Here is a 7,635-nt window from a genome sequence, read left to right as displayed (position 1 = left end):
AGGGAACTTGAAGAAGGGTAAGATAAATGTTAAGGATTATGATCTAAAGTTCCAGAAAGTATCCCTCTATGCTCCAAATTTGGTGCCTAATATGAGCTAACAAATGAGAAAGTGTTCTTCTGGTTTGTCTTATGACTTGGTGTTGGAATGTAAGGCTGCTATGCTTAGTAATGATATGGACATATCTAGGCTGGTGTTTTATATACATCTGGTAGAGGATAAAAAGAAGAAGCAGGTAAAGATGGGAGATAGGTAGAACAAGAAGTTGAAATATTCAGAGTAGGGTGCAATTTAGTATAATAGTAGGGGATATGGTATGAAGGTAATTAAGAAGAAAAATTAGGCAAATTCTTATTCGGCAGCTAGTTCTCTTTATCCCAAGGATTCAAGTGATTATCGCTTTCTGGCCATCAGAGGTCCTAAGGAACATAGCACCTAATCTCCTGCTAGTAAACCTCAATCGGCCCCAACAAACCCGCTTTTCTATTTTTGTAAGAAGCTTCACCATTGATATTATCACGAATGAATTGATTCTTGTTTCAATTTTGGTCAGCCTCGTCATATGCAACTAAATTATCCAACATCTAAAGTTTCCACTAGAGTTAATAAGGTCCCGGTCACCACTTCTTTGGCTCCTGCACCTAAGGGTGCCACATCAGGTATCGACAATGGTTGGAATTGCCTCTATGCACTTGTGACTTTTCAAGAATTTGAGATATCCCCAAATATTGTCACTAGTGTGTTATAGCTATTCTCCCGTGATGTTTGTTATTTTATTGATCTAGTTTCTACCCTATCTAATATGGCCCTTATGTTGTAAACTTTGGTTTGGTCTAAAAATATTTCTAACCCTTTTTCTATTTCTACTCTTGTGAGTGAGTCTATTATTGCTAGAAACATCTATAGGGGTTGTGTAGTATCTATATTTCATAGAAAGACATTGGTGAAATTGATAGAACTTGACACGGTAGATTTTGATGTAATCTTGGGGATGGATTAGCTCCATTCGTGCTATGCTGCTTTGAATTGTAGGACCTGAAATGTTAGTTTCTATTTTCCTAATAAGCCTTTGATTAAATGGGAGAAGAGTTCCTTAGTACCCAAAAAAGGGTTTATTTCCTATCTTAGAGTTTAGAATTTGATTTCCAAAGGTTGTTTGTGTCACCTTGTTTGGTTAAGGATTCTAACTCTAAGGGTCCCTCTTTACAATTGGTCCTTATGGTAAATAATTTTTCTAAAGTTTTCCTCGATGGCCTTCCTAGAATTCCTTCTAATAAGAAAATAGATTTTGGGATTGATCTTCTACCAGATACATGTCCCATTTCTATTGATCCTTATAAGATAGCTTCATCTAAACTAAAGTAGTTAATAGAGCAGTTAAAAGATTTTTTTAATACGGGTGTCATTCATCCTAGTATTTCTCTGTAGGGTGCTCTTATTATTTTCATACGAAAGAAAGATGGGTCTCGTCAGATGTGTATAGACTATCATCAGTTGAATAAGGTTATAATGAAAAATAAATATCCTCTTCCTAGGAATGATGACCTATTCAATCAGCTTTAGGGTGCTAGGTGTTTCTCTAAGATTGATCTTCATTTAGGCCACCATCAGCTAAAAATTATGAAGGTTGATATTCCTAAGACTTCTTTCTAAACCATGTATGACCATTATAAGTTTTTGGTTATGTTATTTGGGTTGACCAATCCTCTAGCTTCTTTCATGGATCTTATGAATCGGTTGTTTAGATAGATTTTAGATTTTTTGGTTATAGTCTTCATTGATAACATCTTCGTGTACTCCAAAACTGAGGAGGATTATGACAATCACCTCCAAATTGTATTACAGACTCTTAGGGATTAGAAATTATATGCAAAATTTTCTAAGTCTGAATTTTGCCAAGTGTTATGACCTTTCTTTGGCATATTATTTCTAGTGAAGGGATCAAGGTAGATCCATAGAAAGTAGAGGCACTTAAGAAGTGGACTAGACCCATGACTCCAACCGATATTAGAAGTTTCTTGGGCTTGGCTGGGTACTATAGGAGGTTTGTAGAAAGTTTCTCATCGATTGATAATCTATTGACAAAGTTGACTCAGAAAGTAAAAGGTTAAGTTTTTGTAGTCTGAAGCTTATGAAGGTAGTTTACTTCTGTACCTGTTTTGACCATAACTGAGGGTACTGATGGGTTTGTGGGGTATTGTGATGCATCCCATATGGGACTAGGTTGTGTATTCATACAAAATGGTAAGGTTGTAACCTATGTTTCCAAGCATCTTAAGGTTTATGAGATAAGCTACCTGACTAATGTTTTGGAGCTGGCGGTTGTTGTTTTTTCTTTGAAAATCTGGCACCATTATTGTACGGGGTGAATATGGATGTTTATTTAGATCATAAGAGCTTGCAGTATGTGTTAATGCAGAAGAAATTAAATCTTAGTCAGAGTCAGTGGCTTAAATTACATAAAGATTATGACATGAGTTTTCACTACCACCCAGGTAAAGCTAGTGTTATTGTTGATATTCTTAGTAGGTTGTCTATGGGGAGCTTATCCCACGTTGATGAGGAGCAACGAGGATTAGTAAATGATATTCATAGGCTAGCTAACTTGGGAGTCTATCTCTTAAACTTTGAGGATGAGGGAGTGATTGTTCAAGATGTGTTCGAATCATTTCTTGGTGCTGAGGTAAGGAGATACTATCTTTGGATCCCATACTTATGCAAATTAAGGAGGATGTGGGTCAGCAAAAGGTTATGACATTCGATATTTAGGGAGATAGCATTCTGAGGTACCAAGGAAGATTATATGTTTCGGATATTGATGGGTTGTGGGAATGGATTTTGACTAAGGATCATCAGTATAGATATACAGTTCATCCGAGTTCAATGAAGATGTACCATGAAAAAGGAAATCTACTGGTGGAATAATATGAAGAGAGGTGTGGCAAATTTCGTTACAAGAGTGTTATTTGTCAACATGTCAATGTTGAACATTTGAGGCCTAGTGGCATGTCTTAAGAGATAGAATTCCCTACGTGGAAGCAGGAGATGATCAATATGGACTTCAATATGGGTCTTTCGTGGTCTCACAATCAATATATCTATTTAGGTCATTGTGGATTGGATAACTAAGTCTACTCACTTCTTGCCTATGAGGACTAATTATTTAAGAGAAGATTATGCTAAGTTGTTCATGTAAGAGATAGTTAAATTGCATGGAGCGCCATTCTTCATCATCTCAGACCGAGGTATGCATTTTCATCTTACTTCTAGCATTTGTTTTACAAAGCTTTGGGTATTTATGTGAACCTTAGCATCAGTTCCCACCCTCAAATGGATGGACGAGCGTAGTGTACCATTCAGACCTTGGAGTATAGGCATATTGATAGATTTTAAAATTAGTTGGGTTGATCATTTTCCTTTTATTGAGTTTTCTTACAACAGTTATCACTCTATAATTCAGATAGCTACTTTTGAGGCTCTTTATGGTAGGAGGTACAGGACTCCGATTGGATAGTTTGAGGGTGGCTAAGTTGTTTGGTTCTGACATAGTTCACCAAGCCTTTGAGATGGTGATAGCAATTAGAAATAGACTTAAGACTACTCAAAGTTACTAAAAGTCTTATGTGGATGTGAGGCATAAATAGTTTGATTATCTTTCCAATGCGATTAGTCTCACCTTAATCTAAGATCAGGGTAAGCAATTATGGCCAAATTATTATGGTGAAGTCAAACTACCAGTGATAATAGCTCCAACAACGAATCATTGTCAGTCATAATAAGTCGTCAAGAGGACTCATTTCCATGGTAATGAGGAAACCCATACTTTGGTCCCTTGAAAATAATTCCAGGGGACGACTCATTGTGAGATATAACGAGTCCTTATGAGGGGCCCATCATTATAACAGTGAAGGACTAGATTATTGATACTCAGGTAATGACTCAAGGCCATGATTTGCGGTCAGACCTCACGAGTCGTTACTCAAGTCGTAACCACTATTCTCAGGATTTTCCTGGATGTTTTAATTAGGGTCTTTTTGGTTTTTTCCTCCCTCCAAACTCTTTTCCACGACTAAAAACATCTAAGTGACCCTTCTGCCATCATTTATCCAAATCAAACCTTAATTTTTCCTCTTTAACTCCCAAGGCAAGAGATATTAGGATTTTACAAGGAATTCAACGTTCAGGCTTCAAACTTTGAATTCTCTTCAATTTCTCATATATTTCAGTAATGTTGTTCATCCCTAACTTTTATTTTTACATAATGGCATTTACTTAATCAACCTTCAAGTGTTTAAATTGTTGGGATTGAAATTAGGCTGGGGGCTTTTGATTGATTATTATTTGAATTGTTTTCCTATGTTTTAAATGTGTTATTCATCCTTGATTAATGGTTTTTTGGGACTGAGTTGGTGCAACATGGTACTTTTTGAATAAGTAACTAGGTTTCCCTAAATTGAAGAAGTTTTGTCTTGATAATGATCTTAACCTCAACCAACTTTAAAAGTCTTGGTTTTGAACATGCAATTTACATTATTTAACTAACCTTTGGAAGATTTCGTTACATTAAAGGATAATGTATAGTAAAAAATAGTTTTGGAATGCCCTTGGTAGCCATGGATTTGGATTTTAATGGAACTTGGGAGTCAAATAGTTAAATGGACTAGTTTGGCATAATTGAATTAGCTAGCAAGCACATTGGTATAATGATACCAAGTTGGTAAATTCTTTAATGAATGACTCCTTGGTGCATGGTTGGTTTTATATGCAAACTGTTTTAATTTAGTCTTAAAGGAAATTGTGTAGCTCACCATGAAGGTACGTCCTAGGGGGACCAATACTGAAAACTACGTTTGGTAGAATAGGGGTCTATATGACCATATGTCTAGATACACACTATATTTGTATAGATAGTTCTTTAGTTTCCTTGTCCTTTCTATAGTATGTACGATTAACATTCCCTAGGCCCTTTCGGCAAGGGGAGCTAGACCCATATAGCCCATGGGTGCCTTTAGGATGGAGCGAGCTACATTGTTTAAGCTAATTTTTATACTCTCATATTCATGACCCTTGTCCAAATCCCGACATTTTATATATGTATATATAACTATTATGCGTGTGGTTTTGATTGATTTTTAGTAATGGCATTATTTTATCACTTTTCCCTGAGTAACATGTCAGTGCTTGCCTAACTGACCGTCTTTGGACACTGCATTATTTCATGATATAGGGTGTAAGGGCTTTTCTATTACTCTACTGTAATACTAGGTGGTGTAGTATGTTGGTTGAGTTGTTGTGAAGTGGTAAGCCACTATCTTTCAAAAAGCCTTTCCGTTTCATTAGGGGTTTTTCACATTTTGAGAATTGTGAATTCTCTTTTTTCATGGTCGGCTGCATATCCTGACCTAGTTTTGTCTTTTTGGTTTTAGAGGCCTTTATGGTTAGTATTCGGATGATTTTTTGTCTTCTTTAGAATCTTTGATTTCTTTTGATCCATCTATATTATTTAATATTTTGGTTGGCTTCTCCTATATGTTTTATTATTCTCTAGAGGTTAGGCTAAGAGGGCGGTCTCTGGCATACGGTGGGCTTACTATACCCGTTACTACTGGGCCTTGGTTTAGGTCATGACAATGTACTCTCAAGGTCATCACCTTTCTCAACAATAGCTTTTTTAGGCTCCACAATTTTCTCAACTCTAAGGTTAGTTGGTGGCTCGAGTAACTCAATGAGATAGTACGAAGTGGTAATTAGAGGTTTGGGCTCTACTACCGCACACTCATCCACTTCTATGGTTGTTATCATACATAAATCTTTGTAGTGGGATGGTGGATTGAATTGTTTATATACTTTGAGGACCACCTTTTTATCATCCAATCTCATCTTGATAGTGCCTTCTCTCACATCTATCATTGCTTCTTCTATTGTCAAGAATAGTTGTCTCTATATAATTTGCACCCTGTCATTTGCGTTATAGTTAAGAAAAATAAAGTCAATTTGGATAATAAACTTACAACCTTAATAAGAACATCCTTAATGATTCATTTGGGATAAAATCTCATTCTGTCTGCCATTTGGAGCACCATAGAGCATGGTCTTGGTTTACCTAAATCCAGAGTATTGAACACTAATAGGGACATCAAGTTTATACTTTTCTTAAGTCACTCAGAGCATAAATTGCATCACTATCACTAATTTGTATGGGGAGGGGGAAACTCCTTAAGTCCTTTAATTTTTTGGGCATCATCCTCATCACCACTAAACTGTACTTCTCAGTAAGTGGCACCGTCTCAATGTTTTGTAGTTTGGTCTTATTTGTCACCACATCTTTTAAGTACTTAGCATACTTGTGCATACCATGTAAAACATCTAAAAGAGGAAGATTAATGTGAAGTTCTCTGAACATGTCAAAGAGTTTCTTAAAAGAAGCATCCTCCTTGGCCTTTTTGAGCCTCTATGGGAATAGTGGTGCTAGTATTTCTAGTGAGCTCCCAACAAACCTTGATTTCAGGCACTCAAACTTTCCTGAATTTTCATCATCTCAACTTGCAACCTGTTGAGGAACCAACTCTATGTGTACCTCCAGATTTTCCTTTGGAGGCCTGTCACTATGCTCCTTACAACTCCTTAAGGTGATTGCCATAACTTGCTTTGGATGCTCTATATCACTTGGCTATCCACCTTAGGGCCTAGTATTCAGTGCCTGAGATAATTTCCCAAACTATTTCTCTAACTTCTTCTAAGACACTTGTTGATTTTCTATTTCAGCATCCATTTCTTGTTTGGCCAGGATCTTCTTCAATGTTTTCTTAGAATAATCGGGTTGAGTCTGCCACTTATGATTGTAGGCATTCATATAAGTTGTCCTCTGTGAATTTCCCACAATGTTTATAGACTCTGGATTTGCACCACACAAGCATGAAGAGTGACCTCTATTCCCACGGATTTCACACTAAGATGGGCTCTGATAAATTGTATTTACCTGAGCCTGAGATTGATTTATGCCCAACTTGCTACATTGTGTCATCATTTGATTCTGAAGGGCAGTTAATTAGGCGGCTAAATCTATGAAATTATTAACATCAATCATACGTATAGGCTTCTTTACTATACTTATGGATATGCCACCATGCTAGTTCATTTTTCGTTCTGCAATACGGTGCAACAAGGTATAGAGCTCATCATAATTTTTCTCCAGTGCTTGACCACCTGTAGATGAATCTAGCAAATTCTTCGTGTTATGGTCATGTGATTCAACAAAGGTGTGAGTTGATACCTCATTATACTACTGGTATGTAGACTATACGAAAGAAGATATTTGAACCTCTCCCAAGAACGATAAAGGTTATTATCTGGTTTCATCTTAAAGCTCAATATCACACTACATAATCATGTAGTCTTTCCAGATGGTAAGAAATGGATGAGGATTTTCTAGGCCAATTCATCCCATGTAGTGATAGAACCTTCCAGCTCAGTGTTCAACAACTTTTTTGCTTCTCCTAAAAGTTAGAAGGGGAAGAGTTTCAACCTCATAAAATCAGTGGATAACCCGCATGAGAATGAATTTGTCGCTGATCTGCAAAAAATTCAGAAAGTGAACCATTAATATTCATGTGACAAGCCGTTAAACTACCCACA

Source organism: Capsicum annuum, chromosome 9, assembly GCF_002878395.1.
Source record: "Capsicum annuum cultivar UCD-10X-F1 chromosome 9, UCD10Xv1.1, whole genome shotgun sequence".
In the NCBI taxonomy this organism is placed as follows: Eukaryota; Viridiplantae; Streptophyta; class Magnoliopsida; order Solanales; family Solanaceae; genus Capsicum; species Capsicum annuum.
The sequence above is the reverse complement of the archived record's forward strand: the minus strand, read 5'-3'. Positions refer to the sequence as shown.